Below are 16871 nucleotides of genomic sequence, written 5' to 3'. Positions count from 1 at the left end.
AAAAGTGGGTCCTAAGGACACACAGACACATACACTCTCAGACCTTTACTATGCTAGGCACTTTGGCCATGTACAATATATATGTACATGATTATGCATAGATAGAAAGATTCCACTTTTGCTTTAATTTTTGCTTGTTTTTCCTGAGTCAAACATTATTTTGTTTTGCTAATGGCATATTTACTTTCAAACTGTTTGGAGCTGATGCCTGAAAAAGACTACTTTTTATAAAAATCAGAGAAAAAGATCATCCTAGTTAAAATATTTTTCACAAAAAGAAATTTAGGGGGAGGAGTTAAAAGATTTGAGAGGAGAAACCTTGAGTATCTTTTTAAGTGTGAGGGATAGTGCTTATGTATGGAATTTAGTGTCACAAGACGTGTTGATGACCATCTGCTTCAATAATTTAAAAACAAAAATAGCCAAATTTAAGGAAGACAGGTCTACTCATAATTTTTAGTCATTGTAATGGCTATAGGAAGTCATGGAAGATATGGGGAACCGCACCAGCAACAGATGCTTTGAGGGCAGGCTGAGTAGGGAACTCTAGGATTTAACATTGTTAACATATCCATTTAGAACACCCAAAGAACTATCCAAGATATAGTGGTACCCCGGGATACGAAAGCACCGCGTTACGAAATTTCCGGGATACGAAAAAATCCTATAGGAAAAAACTGTTCCGGGTTACGTTTTTTTTTCCGGCTTACGAAAAAATTTTTTGGTGCTTTTCGGCGCTTTTTTGCACCAAATCGCGGCTTCCAGCGCTAGCGCCTATGGCTTTTTCGGCTTGCAAAAGATTTCGGGTTACGAAGGGCGCCGCGGAACGGATTATTTTCGTAACCCGGGGTACCACTGTACTTATAATAAACTGGGGGGGGGGCTAAATATGCGTTTGAAAAAACCCAATTTCATTGCTCTACTATACAGTCATTGAATTACTAATTGAATATATGAAATAACACACATTTAGAATGCTGGAAATTCAACAATACTCAGCACTTGGAGAGTTAAAAATGCCTTACAGAGAGCAGTAGTGATATGTTTAAATAGTTTCCAGTGTCCTTAATCCCTTTTACATTTATCCTAAACTTTTTGAGTTCTCAACTGATACTCTTAAGGATCATTCCACTTCTTCTCTTCCTACTCCTCATTCCTTCACCTCCAAAAAGATGATACAGTGGACCCTTGTTATATGAATGAATGAGAGTTTATTTATATACCGCCATTCCTTCGATCACGGCGGTTTACAAGATAATAATGAAATACAATACAGCACAAAACAAAATTACAGATAAAAATTAAACCACGAAAATCCCCCACATTAAACCATATAATAAAATACATCATTAAAAATCCATCATTCATACCTAATAATTAAAACCAGTTAAAATCAATAAACAATCTAAACAATACGCAATACACAGGAGAAGATGACAGTCAGGACATGTGGGGGAAGGCTTGGTGGAATAAGTGAGTCTTGAGTTTTTTCTTAAATGACTCCAGGGAGGGGGCCGAGTGGAGCTCATCAGGGAGAGAGTTCCAAGACTGCGGGGCCACCGCAGAGAAGGCCCTTTGCGCAGTCCCTACGTATCTTTGGAACTCTCAAAAGTTTTTTTCCACCTGACCTGAGAGTGCAGGGCGGATTGTATGGGGAGAGGCGGTCCTCCAAGTACTCTGGGCCCAAGCCATTTAGGGCTTTATAGGTAATAACCAACACCTTGTATTGAGCCCGGAAGCGGATTGGCAGCCAATGCAGATCTTTCAATATAGGTGTTATATGGCTGGCCCTGGAACTACCAGTGACCAGCCTTGCGGCCATATTTTGAACCAACTGCAGCTTCCGAGTTTGGTACAAGGGTTGCCCCATGTAGAGCGCATTACAGAAATCAAGTCAAGAGGTTACCAGTGCATGTACTACTGTTTCAAAGTTCCCCCGGTCCAGGTAGGGGCGCAGCTGGCGTATCAGCCAAAGCTGATAGCAGGTACTTCTAACCGTCGCATCCACCTGAGGAGTCAGGTGAAGCGACGAGTCCAGAAGCACCCCCAAACTGCGAACAGTGTCCACATGGAGCGTGACTCCGTTCAGGACAGGTGGAAAAATTTCCTTCCCAGGACCAGGAGAGCCTATTGCAAGTACTTCCGTTTTCTCTGGATTCAGGCTGAGTCTGTTTTCCCTCATCCAGCCCATTACCGACTCCAGACAGGCATTGAGTGGAGAGATGCCATCCCTAGTCACTGCATCAGTCGGAGACACAGAGAAGACTATTTGGGTGTCATCAGCGTACTGATAACACCGCGCCCCGTGTCTCCGGATGATCTCTTCCAGCGGCTTCATATAAATGTTGAATAGCATAGGGGACAAGATCGCTCCCTGAGGGACCCCAGATGTCAGGGCCCTCCTATCGGAACGACAGTCCCCCAGCTCCACCATCTGGAACCTACCTGAGAGGTAGGAACGGAACCACTGTAGAGCAGTGCCCCCAATTCCCAACTCCCCCAGGCGATCCAGAAGGATACCATGGTCGATGGTATCGAAGGCCGCAGAGATGTCCAAGAGCACTAACAGGGACACGCTACCCCCGTCCATGCCCAGATGGAGATCATCGGCTAGGGCGACCATGGCAGTCTCAACCCCATAGCCCGCCCGGAAACCGGTTTGAAATGGGTCCAGATAATCCGTCTCCTCCAAGACCCTCTGTAGCTGGGAGGCAACCGCTCTCTCGATCACCTTCCCTAAAAATGGCAGCAGTGACACAGGCCGATAATTATTTCAGATTAGGGGGTCAAGGGAGGGCTTCTTTAATAAAGGTTTTACAATGGCCGTTTTAAGATTAGATGGAAAACGGCCCTCCCCGAATGATGAATTGATAATACGACGCAACATTTCTGTTGTCGCCGTTCCCCCCTGAACTGTCAGCCATGAAAGGCAGGGATCAAGAGAGCAGGTCGTCTTCCTAACGTTACCGAGGATCTTGTCCACATCCTCGGTACTTACAGACTCAAAATGATCCAGTACAACTGAGTCCACGGAAGCTCTGGACGCCTCTACTCTTGATTCTGAACCAATAACAGCGTCAAGATCAGCTCTTAGCCGAGAGATTTTATCCGCGAAGAAGTTGTTGAACTAGTCACAGCAGGCTTTAGATGGCTCCAATAGTGGGTTCAGGGGGGGAGCCAACTGAGTGAGCTCTCTCACAACCCTGAACAGCTCTGCTGGACGCGACTCCGCGGACGCAATATGTGCAACATAGAACGAATTCTTAGCTGCACCTATTGCCACTCCATAGGCCTGCAAATGAGACTCTAAGAGTGTCTTGTCTGCTAAGTCCTGATGTGTCCGCCATTTGCACTCTAGTCATTGCGCAGCCCGCTTCCTTGCCCTGAGATCTGCCGTATACCAGGGCTTTTTATTGGAAGCAGGCCGGAAAGGACACTTGGGAGCGATACTGTGTATAGCCCTGGAGAGATCAGTATCCCAGATGTTAGTCAGAGCATCAACAGTTCCAACCAGATACCCCTCTAGGGCTTCTTGGAACCTTTTGGGTTCCATCAGCCTGCGAGGGTGGACCATTCTAATAGGTCCGCCACCCCTGGGGGGGATCTGGGTAGTTGCCTTGATACTAGCCTCGACCAAGAAATGATCCGTCCATGACAGGGCAGAAATATTGGTTACCTCTGCCCACGGAGACTCCATGTCCATACAGAAGACAACATCGAGTGTATTACCAGCAGAATGCATGGGCTCTGTGACCAATTGAGACAGGCCCATGGCAGTCATGGTGGCCATGAACTCCTGAGCCGCACCAGTTGGAACAAAACCGGCCTCAAAGGGGATGTTGAGGTCCCCCAGGACTAAAAGCCTAGGGGACTCCAACACCAGCTCCGAGACCAGCTGTGTCAGCTTGGCCAGGGAGTCTGTTAGCGCACGGGGTGGCCTGTAGACTAACAGAATCCCTAAACTGTCCTTGGCCTTCAGGGTCAGGTATATATGGTGGGGTTTGGTTCCAAGATCCCCCCGTGTATAACAAAATCCATGTATGCTCAAGTCCCATTAAATATGACATAGCAAAATGGTGTCTCTTATAAAAAATGGAAAATCAAGGTTTATTTGAAATTTATACTTTTTTGAGCATTTTCAAACTGTACATGCTTGAATCTGTGTATAAAAAATCCATGTATAAGAAGGGCCAACTGTACTAGCTTAGTTCAGTGTTAGCTTAGCACTCTTAGGCTGCTGCCACAGTGCAGAATTAATGTAGTTTAACACCACTTTAACTGCCATGGCCCCATCTTATGGGACCCTGAGATTTGTAGTGTGTTGTGGCACCAAAGCTCTATGACAGAAAAGGCTAAATGTCTCAAATTCCAGAATTCCATAGCATTGGGCCATGGCAGTTAAAGCAGTGTCAATCTGCATTAATTCTGTAGTGCAGATGCAGCCTTATGTTACCTCCATTGCATTACTTTTTGAGGCAACAAGGGCATAACAAGTCTTTGAAAAAATAATGTGATGATCGGTAAGTCATTGTACTTTCTTTTAAATATAATGAGTAATGATAAGTTGTGACTTTTAAAAGTTATAATGAGCAATGTTAAGTTGTGTGTGTGTGGGGGGGGGGGGGCACAGAAGGTTGGACCAAGTTGTGGAAGCAATCTAAATTAGGAAAATGAAATTAAATAATAATATATTATTTATTTCTTGCCTCTCCACAAGGCTTGAGGTGGGGTACAGCATGTTAAAATCCAAGTGCAATAAAAGACACATAAACCCACAGTTAAAATATAATACTATAAAACCATTAAATGAATATTTCTCTGTTTTTTAAAAAATAAACTATGGGAATGGGAGAGAGAGAAATCTAGCAGCACCTATAAGATTAACAGATCTATTTCAGCAAAGCTTTTATGGATCACAAATCTACTTCTTCAGATGCCCTGACAGAATGTAGCAGGTTTGGGAGGCTGGTTCATATCTGGTGCACAGTCTTTCCCTTAATCCAAAGTGCTGATTCATTCATTTCTGTTCTTCGTTGGAAGTCAGTTGTGAAAAGGTTATTTCTTTGCCATTTCCTTTCTTGCACCATAGATCAGACAAGGTCACTTCCGCAGTCAGTCACTGATTAGACTTTATTTCTGCAGTTCATGGAAAATGATTACCTAAATAGTCAATCATTAGTGCAAATCACTAACTGGCTTCTACAGAGACTGGGTATGTCTTACATGGTTCCGTCGGGAGTAAGAAAAAATATTGTGTGACAACAAGCAGCTGTACTTTTGGCAAGCTAAATGCCAAGGGGGGGAAAATGAAAAAGATGTGACTCAGAAGAGTCCTTATGTGTTAATATTGCCTGTGAGTCTCATTTTGTGTATCTCTAGGACGTGCCATCATTGCCTATCTGTATGGCTTGTACGGGGAACCAGTGTCCCCAACTTTTGAAGGTAGTCATTTGGACACAAATCATGTTGGATTAGACCAAAGGCCTATTTAATTTAGAGCACTCCTTATATACACAATAGACGAGGCAAACTTTCTCTATCTCTGTGCAGTCATGATCTCACAAAGCACACTATGTGTGTGAGCGGTGGTAGTGAGGGATGTGAATTTACATGGTGTAATGGTCAAAGCATTGGACTAGGACTCTGGGAGATCTGAGTTCAAATTCCCACTCAGTTGTGCAATCCCACAGGAGACCTTTGGGCAAGTAACACTTTCTCAGCCTCGAAGGAAGGCAATGGCAAGCCTCCCCTGAAATAAATCTTGCCAAGGAAAACCTCATAAGTTGGAAATTACTTGAGGTCACATTAACAACAAAACATCCCATCTATGATTTGCAGAGGCTGTCCAGTTTATTCTCTGCTCTGTACACCTTTAAGGAGTGAAGCTGCTGTGCTCCCTTTTTGCCCTGTTCTCCATGCTGTCTGTCCTGAACCTAAACCTTAGTCTTTGGTCTTTGCTGCTACACTTGAGAAAAGTACAACAGAATAAAGAAATAGGGGGGGGAAGTAAACATTTTGTGGAAGTTGTACTATGGCATGCACTTAGGGGGCTTCTGGGAATTTTAGTCCATAAAGTCAATTTTCCAAGGTCTGGCTCTATGGGTACCAGATTTCCACTTGTGGGAATATTTAGCTGCAAGCAGCCTCATTCCTTCTCAGACAACAAACATAAGGCTCTAAGTTTTTTGTGGGTTTTTCGGGCTATGTGGCCGTGTTCTAGCAGAGTTTCTTTCTGACGTTTTGCCAGCATCTGTGGCTGGCATCTTCAGAGAATGCAAAAGAGGATTCATGTCTGCTAATCACTCCTGCATTCCCAGGCTCACACAGTATATATACACCCAATTTTTCCAGGCAAAGCATTCTCTGAAGATGCCAGCCACAGATGCTGGCAAAACATCAGAAAGAAACTCTGCTAGAACATGGCCACATAGCGTGGAAAACCCACAAAAAACTATGGATGCCAGCCATGAAAGCCTTCGACTTTACATACGGCTCTAAATTGCTTCACATTTTCTTGAACTTAAGGAAGTTGTGCACACTATTCTTTGACCAGTTTTGCACCAGAAATGGAGTCAGGGCTGGCTGTACCATTAATTAGAGTGAGGCAATAGGGTCAGATAACAGAGTACATATTTCATGAAAGGGCAGTAAATTACTTGTTATTCCATTTGTCATTATTTTATTTGTGCAGGAAGGATGGTAGAGGGATTCTCTGCCAAAAGGAAGAAAAAGGAAGGAAGGAAGGAAGGAAGGAAGGAAGGAAGGAATTGTCTGCCTTTAGGTCAATGGTATCACTAGGACTGGTGGTGTCACCCCACTGCAGTAATTCATGCTGTCACCCCGAAGCTTGGAGGAGCCAGGCCAATGATCCCACAGGAGTAAATCAGGCTGATATGGCACTGTCTGTCTCCTGGGTTGTCCCAGTCTACCCACCTTGTTTACAAATTCCAAAGGAGTCCAGGTGCAATTTGGCAAGAGGGGAGGCCTCCAGGAGTTCACTGTGGGATGCTGGTAGCATCTCAGCCGGCCACCTTGCTGCGCCTTTGGGTGGGTGGATCCAGTCTTTCTCAGGATGTTCGGTCTCTGGGCATTCCAGTCTACCTGCAGAGAGGTGCAATGGTATACTCCACATTGGAAGGCAGACACCTCTCTGAGCTGTCACCCAGTGCAGTCTGTATCCCAACCACCACCCTTGAAATACCCCTGATGTAGGTACCTTAACTTGGGTTAGGGCTCGTTCTCACTAGAGTATGAATCAATTTCCTGATTGATTTATATGTGTGTTGTTTGCACTGGGAACCATTTCAGACACAACTGCATTCAGTTGGATTCACATTAAAGCAAGACAAATCCAAAAAAGAACAAAAAGAAAAAAGAAAAAGCTTTTTTCAGACACTAGTTTTTTGGTGGTTCTTTTGTAAGAAATTGATTCAGGGGAGTGTTCTAACAGTGGGAATGACAGATCTGATTCACATCTTGCCTGAAGTTGAGGGTGGTGAGCTGGGCTGCCTTGGCCTTGCAAGCCCTCACCTTCTATAGCAGGGTCCTGCTTTTAGGGACTTGGCTTTAGGGCTGCTGTGATCATGGAGGACAGCGGCCCAGAGGGAGAGAGCTGGATGCAAGACCTCTCTAGCCTGGCAGCCACCTCTAAAATTCAGACCTCCTCAGTTGGATCAGCTCCAGTTGGACATTCTCTTCCTGGCTCCTCCCCTCCCTCCCTCCCTGATGTGATCTCTGGGGCCGAAGTAGGGCCAGGGCTAGGAGGTCCCAGGCTGGCTTGCGAGAGCTGACAGGGGAAGGAGGAGGAGAAGAAGATGGAGTGCCGCTGCTGCTGCCACTGCGATGGATGGAGAGGGTCCCCCGGAAGGTTCTGGCGAGCAGTAGTGAGGCGAGGAGCACACTGGAAGGCACCCATCTGTAGGAGGCGAAGGAGGAACTGCTGGGGTCCAAGCCTTCCCGCCATGCCACCACCCCTCTTCTGTTGTTGTTGTTGTTGTTGTTGTTGTTGTTGTGTGCTTCAAGTTTGTCGTGCACTTTTCTTGGCAAGGTTTGTGAAGGGTTTTGACTTTTCTTTCCTCCTCCTCCTCTCTCCATGGCAGCTGTTCTTCCTCAAGTGTGAACAACAAAGGGGAGTAAAAGAGGAGTAAAGGTTCCAGAGAGATTTGGTCACAAAATAAGCCAGTTTCCACATTGGGTTATTCTGTAATGGGAATACTGAAGCACCATTTCCTACTCTGACTCTGTCAGAAAGAGGCCTTGGGCTTTTCAGTGGGAAAGATAACAAAAGTAGATAGAAAACCTAACTTCATTCTACACCACTTGTAACAAATACAATTGCCAAATCTCAGGGTTTGGCCCCTCTTCTCTAGTAGTCTGAGAGTGGCAGGAATCTCAGGGCAAGATCACTGCTTTAAAAATTGTGTGTGTTTTCCTCATTTATCAGACCCGATGATTTAAAATTTTGAATGACATATTCTGTGCAACTCCGGTCGCCACTTAAGGTATCAGGCTTAAGGCCATCCTGACGGGCTGCCCCTTGAAATACCATGAGGGCCCTCAAGGGGTAATCCCTAGGCATTCAGTTTGGGTCTTGAATTCTCCTGACCTGGAAATCCCACACAGCAGTGAGAATATGCAGACAACAGGTCCATGGCTCCTATGGTGTTATATGTTTGTTGACTAGTGGAATGTTGATAATATAAACCTGGGGGTGTTTTGTTCCTCAACACATATAACCCCATGCAACAATATAAGGCCTAGTGTTTTTGCTTCCCATTTTGGGGGATAGAGGGGAAGTGTGATATCATAGGCCCCATTCTCACTTACAAATACAGTGGTCCCTTGGCTTACACGGGGAATCCGTTCTGAACCCCCTTCCTGTGTAAGCCGAATAATGCATAAACTTTAGTTCCATTCGATTGAACTGGGCTCTTGCTTGCAGTGTGGGAGAGCGTGTGCGCTGTGGGCACATGCACCATTCATTCTCCCATCGCACAGCTTCCGCATAAGCAGGAAGCTGCATATGGGGCACCCACCTATAGTGCGGGTGCACTGTAAATTGGTGTGCGATCCAAATCAATGGATCGATTTGACAGCGGACCGTGGTTCCCACTACATTTGCTCTGATCGCATTTTCTCCCACTACATTTGTCCCAATCACATTTTCCCCTCTAAAAAAATCCACTTGTGGTTCCCATTCATGAATAAATCGATTCAAAATGATTCGGTTCCAGATGACTGAAGGGGAAATTTAAATTGATTCCGATCTGAATGTAGTTCTCACTTGCGCAGATTTGATTTATGGGAAAAGAAGCGAAAAAAATCAGTGTCAAAAAGATGCAGGTTAAATGGGTCTAGCACATGCCCCCCCCCCCCCCGAATCACTTAAGTGATTCGGATTAAGTGGGAACCAGGGTTGTTTGAACTGGATCAAATCGATTTAAATGGATCATGATCTGATTTAAAAGGTAGTGGGAATGAGGCCATAGGAACTTAGAAATAGTCATTAGCAGAAGGAAGCAACAGCAGAGGATTGAAGAGATTTGTCATTGAGTAAAAGCTATTGGAAAGAACAAAAAGAATTGAGAGGACCTTGGTACCTTAGGCCTAGATGGTTGTTGTCTTTTGTCACTCTTTTTTATATACTCCCTCATTATCAATGTTTGATAATGATATCCTGCTTGGGTCCAAAAATTTTTTTATTTGTGTGAATAAATGGCTACTTTTGTTCAGAGCTTGGAAAGAATGTGTTAAAGTGAATTTTCTACCCCTAAATTGTTTAAATTTTGGAAGTCTTTACAGTAATTATTTAAACTACTTATGCTCCAACATTTCACAGATGAAAACTGGAACATGTATACTGGAAGTGGTACATATTCTGAACATCAGAATGTGGTCAAGAAGGCAAAAGTTATTAATGAGGAAGATCACACAAGCTAGGGGAGACTGTAGCAGTTTGCTTTTGCCTAAGCCTTCTAGGGAAGGCAGCATTCTGTCCCTTCCTGTCCTTTCCCCCTTTTATTGCTTTTGAACTTTGTACACACTTTGAGGGGCTGAAGAAGCCAAGATGAATCATAGAATCATAGAATTGTAGAGCTGGAAGAGACCACAAGGGCCATCCAGTCCAACCCCCTGCCATGCAGGAAATCACAATGAAGGGACAAAAGTGGCAAGAGGAGAAACTGGGGCATTTTCAAAGCAACTGGAAAGGTGAAATGACTGAGAATTACTTGGGACTTTCCCTAACAAATTAGGACAGTTGGCAATTATGAAATTATTAATTTAGCATCGTTAAAGGAGTGAATAATGGTTAATATTTCACATTAATATATAACGTTTGGGAAATAATTTTTGAGGCTAGTCATTTTGGACCATTTTAACTGATGACCCTTAAATGTTAAATGAATGTGCTGCTGACATAATATTAATAATTAATGCAACAACAATAATTCTTCACCAAAATGTTTAAACATTAATGATTTAATTTCAACATTAGTGCTAACACTAACAAATCAGCTTTCAGATTAATGTTTCCAACCACTCCACGGATTCCAAGTGTGGGGATATATCCTGAGTATTTGGTGCATACTGTAGGTCTGATGTATGAGGGAATGGGACAGTTTCTGAATGTCTGGTCCCTCCAATAGGTGGAACCATTTAGGAAGGACCACCATAGGCACATGTATTTGAGATCATATGTTTTCAAGATCATATATCTTCCTGGCCTACTCAATGGTTCTATGTCTATAGTGTGCTGGATATACATATCAAAAGCAGATATCCCTTTACCTAAGGATGAAAAGAAGAGCAGCTGTTTGATTATAACGTGCCTAGAAATGTTGTAATGGACATAAATGTTCTAGCCGACCGATAAAAAAAACCTGAGAGCTTTTGAAGGATCTTGGTTGTGATTACACACACACACACACACACACACACATACATATTTGATTTTGAATACAGACATACTTGCAGACAGGATACTGCAAGATATAAGGCCTCTCTTGAGCTTTCTGCCCAAAGAAGCATGAAACTGATTTTGTTTCTACTCCCAAAGCAAGTCTCAGCTCATGCCAACCACCAGGTTAGAGTAATTGCATGACTTTCAAGGCAGGTCCTCCCCTCCCTGAAGTTAGACTCAAACCCTTCAAATGGAAATTCTGCTATTTCAAACTCTCTCTCTCTCTCTCTCTCTCTCTATATATATATATATATATATATGCCATCATCTGGTGAGTAGCATCAGACAGATTGTTGCTTATAGCAAACACAAAGCATTAAACCTCTGGCATATATGCCAGTATTGAGTTACATTTTTGAAACAATGTCAAAGAAGCGACTCTAGGCTAAATACCAATGAGAAAGAATTTAGCTGTTGTGCTCATTCACTATCCAGTTTGGTCTTATGTGTTGGCGTTTCACTCCAAGCACTTCTTGAGTTTGCAGTGCTGAATGATGTAAAGATACCGAAGGTGTTATTTGTGTTTAGAATTCATAGTGAAGATGCTACTCCTTTTAGATGTTATTTGTATTTAAAGTATCAGGTACATGGAAGGGGAAGCATCATGCTTGCCTGATCCCACCTCTCACTTGCATGCGTTTAGCATATCATTTACATAGGATTTATACACATATAAGAATTGGAAAATGCTCTTTATTTAGGCAGGTCTTTGGCTCTTAATTTATGTAACAGAAAGTTATTTGTAATATGATGTGCTGAGATATTATCTTTCCCCCCTATGCTTTGACATCTTTTAAAACCTTAAAAAAGAGAATCAGGATTCAAAGGGATATTGGCAGGGTGGGGAACTGGGCAAAAACAGATAGGATGGAAATTACTGCAGATAAATGTAAAGTTCTGCATTTAAAGAATTTCAAGATAGTTAGACAAGGGAACAGAAGGTGGAAGTGATGTAGGCTTGAGTCAATTAACTTGGACTTGACTTGCTGTCAAGTTGCTTTGATGACTCAACTTGGACTTGACTCACCAATAAATTACGCATCCAACCCTATTGTACTCAAGACTTGTATATTTTTAATGACAGATGCCTGAAACACATGGTCCAAAACGAGCGGCTTCCAGCCACTTTGGGGGCATGGTGTGCAGATGACACATGCCCCTGGATTGGCCAAACGTCACTCTGAGGCCACTAAAGGCAGCCTGAAGCTACTAGAGAAAGGAGCAAAGAAAAACTGCTCCTCCTGCCAGATCATTTGGGGTCGCCATGGCGGCCCACTTTCAGAGTGGGCCGTGCAGTTGCTGCGGTCTTGTCAATCGTGGGCCAATTGGAGGTGGAGCAGCCAGAAGCTGCTCTTTCATGCCTGTCTGCTTCATCCCTGAATTGCTGGTCTAACTTCATCCAGAAACAGTAAATGTGTTAGGTGATGGGCTTAAATGGGAAGTTGAGGTCTACTCAGCAGCCTGTCCCTGCTGGCCATTGAAGGAGTCTTCCAAAGCTTTTGATAAACTTTAGAAGGATCCTTCAGCCCCAAGCTCATTTGCTGTTTTCCTCCAAGACTTTTTTTTTTTTTTACCTAAGTTTGTATATATCCTCTTGATTTTTTAGATACTGTAGCTCCAACTCCATCACACAGACACACATACCACCACCACCTCCTTTTTTCTGTTAAAGCTGGCTCCCAGACTTGACATGTGACTTGACTTTAAAGTATCTTGCAAGGACTTAAGACTTGTTTTGAGAGTTGAAGATAGAGACCTGAGACTTGACTTGAGACTTAGCAAAAGACTTGAATACATTACTGGATGGTAGTAGAGTTCCTTTTGTTAGAGGCTCTTAAGCAAAGAGTGCCTGTATGGCTACCTATCAGTGATGCTGTAGGAGTCTATTTCCCACACTGGCAAGGGACTGGAATCCTTCCAACTCTATGGTTCAAACTTTTTCCTCTGGCCCATTCATTCTGTCTGTATACAAGTAAGGACCACAAAGTCATTCCTTTTTCAGGTTTATTTGTATTTTGGACACCTTGCTACTTAGGTCACCCCTCTGGGTGGTGTTTAATATTTGGGCTTTGACATCTCTGATCAAAGTATATCAAGTAGAGGAAGGCCATCTCCCCAAGGTTCTGTAGGGTTATGTTTGGCACCAGTAGACATTACTTAATAGGCCACTGGCCTTCTTCAGTACAAGACAGCTCCTTGTATCAGGCTTTCTTCTGATTACATATCTGAGAAGGCACTGTATTTTTAGCACTGCAGATGGTGTCGATACCAACAGTGGAACAATAACATTACTTGTAAATGTTAAGTGGTATGTGCTTTAAATGCAACAAAGAATGTCTCTGAAAATAGAATTACTGTTATATCTCCAAACTGAAACGAAAATTGGAAAATGTGTGTGTGAGCAATGGTGGAAGGAGGGGGGAAATGAAACATCAGGGAAACAGTTCATTCATTTATTTTGACTTAAGCAAACTGATGGAACATGAAATACAAATTTCAAAATCTTTCCTCTATAAAAATGCTCATTTTTAGTGATCCTGTCTATAGTAAAAGAAACAAAATTGACATTTGGTCCTAATTTAGAAAGACATTCTCTTTCATGCAACAGACTCATTTCAAAGGGCATTGCATGGGAATATTTCCCTCTAGAATGGATGCCTTGTCAGGCAGCTATTTAATTGTGAGATAGCAGAAAGGCTCATTTTGTGTATTTATATTGTTGTTGTTAACTTTATCTATGGGCCCATACAGACAGGCTGCTTCGGGTCACTTTGGAGGTATGCTGTTTAAATGATTCATGCATCCTAAGAGGCCACAAGCCATGCCAAAGCCATGCTCCAGTCCATCTCACAATTAAATGGCTGGCTGATAAGGCATCCATTCTAGAGGGAAATATTCCCATGCAACCCCCTATGAAATGAATCTGTTGCACGAAAGAGAATGTCTTTCATGTTAAGTGGTCTGTGTGCTTTAAATGCAACAAAGAATGTCTCTGAAAAGATGCGTGTGTCATTTAAACAGCATACTTCCAAAGTGACTCGAAGCAGCTTTATTTTGGCCTGTCTGTATGGGCCCATAGATAAAGTGTATGGACCCTATATCTTGGATTTAAGATGGCTTACAAATTAAAACAGATAATATAGCTGAAGGATACAAAACGTTAATATGAAAATGGCATTAAATTGCTTTGTTAACACATATACAATGGATCTTTGTTATACGTTGGGTTTGGTTCCAAGATCCCCTGCGTATAACAAAATCTGTGGATGCTCAAGTCCCATTAAATATAATGACATAGCAAAATGGCGTCCCTTATAAAAAATGGAAAACCAAGGTTTCATATTTGAAATTTAATTTTTTTTTTAACATTTTCAAACCATGGATGCTTGAATTCGTGCATAAAAATTCCATGTATAAGAAGGGCCGACTGTACTAAAATTGGAATGATACAGAGAAAGTTAGCATGGCCCTTGCCAAGGATGACATGCCAATATTATTTGAAGCACATAGTTTTAAGCACATAGTTAAAAATAATAAAAAAGCAGGTTAAAATAGTACAATTGAAAGCAATTGTTGTTGTCTGCCTTGAAGCCTAAGATGAACCTACCATGGGGTTTTCTTGATAAGATTTGTTCAGAGGAGGGTTTCCATGGTCTTCCTCTAAGGCTAAGAGTGTGACTTGCCCAAGATTATCCAATGGGTTTCTGTGGATAAGCAGAGATTTAAATCCTGTTCTCCCAGGCTCCTAGTCCAAATCTCAAACTACTACACCATGGTGGCATTCTAAAAGCAATACAGCACCCTATTAAAATCAATTTCTTTAAAATCATTTAGTTTTTGAAAGACTGTTGCAATAAAAGTCTTTGCCTGCTGATGGAACAAAAGGAGACAGACAGCCGTTACAGGCAAATACAGTCTAAGAGCAGTTACTGAAAGGCCCTGTCATTTATGGGTATTGCTAGAAAGTCAGAATTGTACAAGCAATTGTGTTCCCCATTACCATGTATGGATGCGAGAGCTGGACAATTAAGAAAATGGACAAAAAGAAAATAAATTCATTCAAGATGCGGTGCTGGGGAAGAGTGCTGAGCTTACTGTGGACAGCCAAAACACAAATAAATGGGTCCTAGAACAGATCAGGCCTGAGATCTCCCTGAAAGCCAAGATTATCAAACAGGCTGTCATACTTTGGCCATGTCACGAGAAGACATGACTCATTAGAACAGACCATAATGCTAGGAAAGATGGAGAGAAAGAGAAAGAGCAGAAGAGAGGGTTCTCCTCATGTGCCAACCAGGTCTGCAGGAGTCAATCTTTTTTTTTCCTTCCTTCTGTTAATTCCGTTGAACCCCTGTCCTTCCCAACCAGTTTTATTATCAAGCTACACCTCTGCTGTTTACCTATCCCTACCTACTATCCTTCCTTGGATGCGTGTGGATTGATCCTTTATGCCATCCCTGAATGAATGGCAACCAGTGCCATCTGGTACCTTCCAAACCACCCAATGAGGAGGTGAATCTGGGCTTTAGTTTTAATTTAAAGGGAGATATACAAGCTGTTGGACTGTATTCACAGAATAGAGCCTTGGGTAGGTATTTCAAGTTTATACTGAAAAACCCAGAAGAGATTCACTGCCCTGTGAACATGGAAGACACCAGCTGGCTAGGACTACAACTCCAAGAAAATTTCACAGCCAGCATGTCTATGTTACTTTCAGGAGGTGCAGTCCAGGAAGAAAAAGTACCTTTCCCAAGCTCTATATTCAGTTGTACTTAGGACCGTACCACGCAAGCCACACAATTCTCACCACAATTGCATTAATTAATAAAAATGGAAACATATCAGTTTGAGAGCAGCTATTACTACACAACTGGGGCTGTTTCTGCCATTGTGCTTTCTTTGGCCTTCCTCCTTAACCCTGCTTCCATGCCCATGACTTTTAGGTTTTTATTGCCATTTTTTTACTTTTTAATGCAATTCCAAAGTTATGTTAATACAATTTAAGGAAATAAGTCTGCTTGGGAATAAGACGGAAAGGGGGACAGTGTTACACAAAGAAAGGTGGTGAGGCTGGGGAGTCCCCACTAACTGTATCAGTTTCACTTTAAATGTTGTGGAAATTAGCTTCAGCTTTGCAAGAGGCTGAGTAACTTTAGGGTTGTTTGCACCTGTGTATACCAGTACCAATGTGAGAGGATTCCTAGGTTGAGTGAATTAAAAGGTTTTATTTAGACATACGCAAGGGTGCAATCAAATGCATGATAGTAAAAGGGACATCCTAACCATGCTTGGAAACATAGCAGCTATAGGTTGGATGCAATGTTGTGCAATAACTATCACCAAAAGTGCTATTTTCTGATTGTAATTGCATTTTAAAAGCTGACTGTAGTAATCCTCTTAGAGAAAGTATGACAGTGGCCTGGAAGCCACTCATCAATGCTGAGGCTGTAGGGTGAGAGTCTTACCTTGTTGCAACCCCTAGAACTTGACTTGACTTTAAGCTTTTAACATGAGGTACCAGGAGATTGCACAAATCTTTTGTCAGAATTGGTATTCCTCTTCTCTTCCATTCCTCCTTAATGTGGTAAGTGGGTTTTAGTATTTCTCAAAGAGATATCAACAACGGGTGAGCAGACCAGCCAGGAAATTGAGGGGGTGTGAGGATGGGAGAAAGACATCTTCACAACCTCTCACCACATCCTTGAAGTCAGTTCTCTGAGGTTGCAACAACATATGCAATGACTAGTACTATAGTAAATTTTGATGTGCAGACCTTCATATACCCACAACAACATCCCCCTCGAGAGAGGGCTGTGTTGATCTGCTTCCATCTCTTCCAGGAGCAGTGGCCCAGTACTTTGGATTACAACAGGGTTAGCTCACAATTATCCATCATTGCTATGAAAATCCA

At 42.7% G+C, this 16871-nt stretch overlaps 1 non-coding gene across 1 annotated transcript; it reads left to right on the top strand.

Annotated features, from left to right (window-relative positions):
- Positions 1-14366: 14366 nt before the first annotated feature.
- Positions 14367-14475, top strand: LOC121924537. The gene has a single exon (XR_006102649.1). It is a non-coding gene; the product is annotated as a U6 spliceosomal RNA (small nuclear RNA).
- Positions 14476-16871: the final 2396 nt, after the last annotated feature.

Source organism: Sceloporus undulatus, chromosome 2 (genome assembly GCF_019175285.1).
Source record: "Sceloporus undulatus isolate JIND9_A2432 ecotype Alabama chromosome 2, SceUnd_v1.1, whole genome shotgun sequence".
Taxonomy (NCBI): Eukaryota; Metazoa; Chordata; class Lepidosauria; order Squamata; family Phrynosomatidae; genus Sceloporus; species Sceloporus undulatus.
The sequence above is the reverse complement of the archived record's forward strand: the minus strand, read 5'-3'. Positions and strand labels throughout refer to the sequence as shown.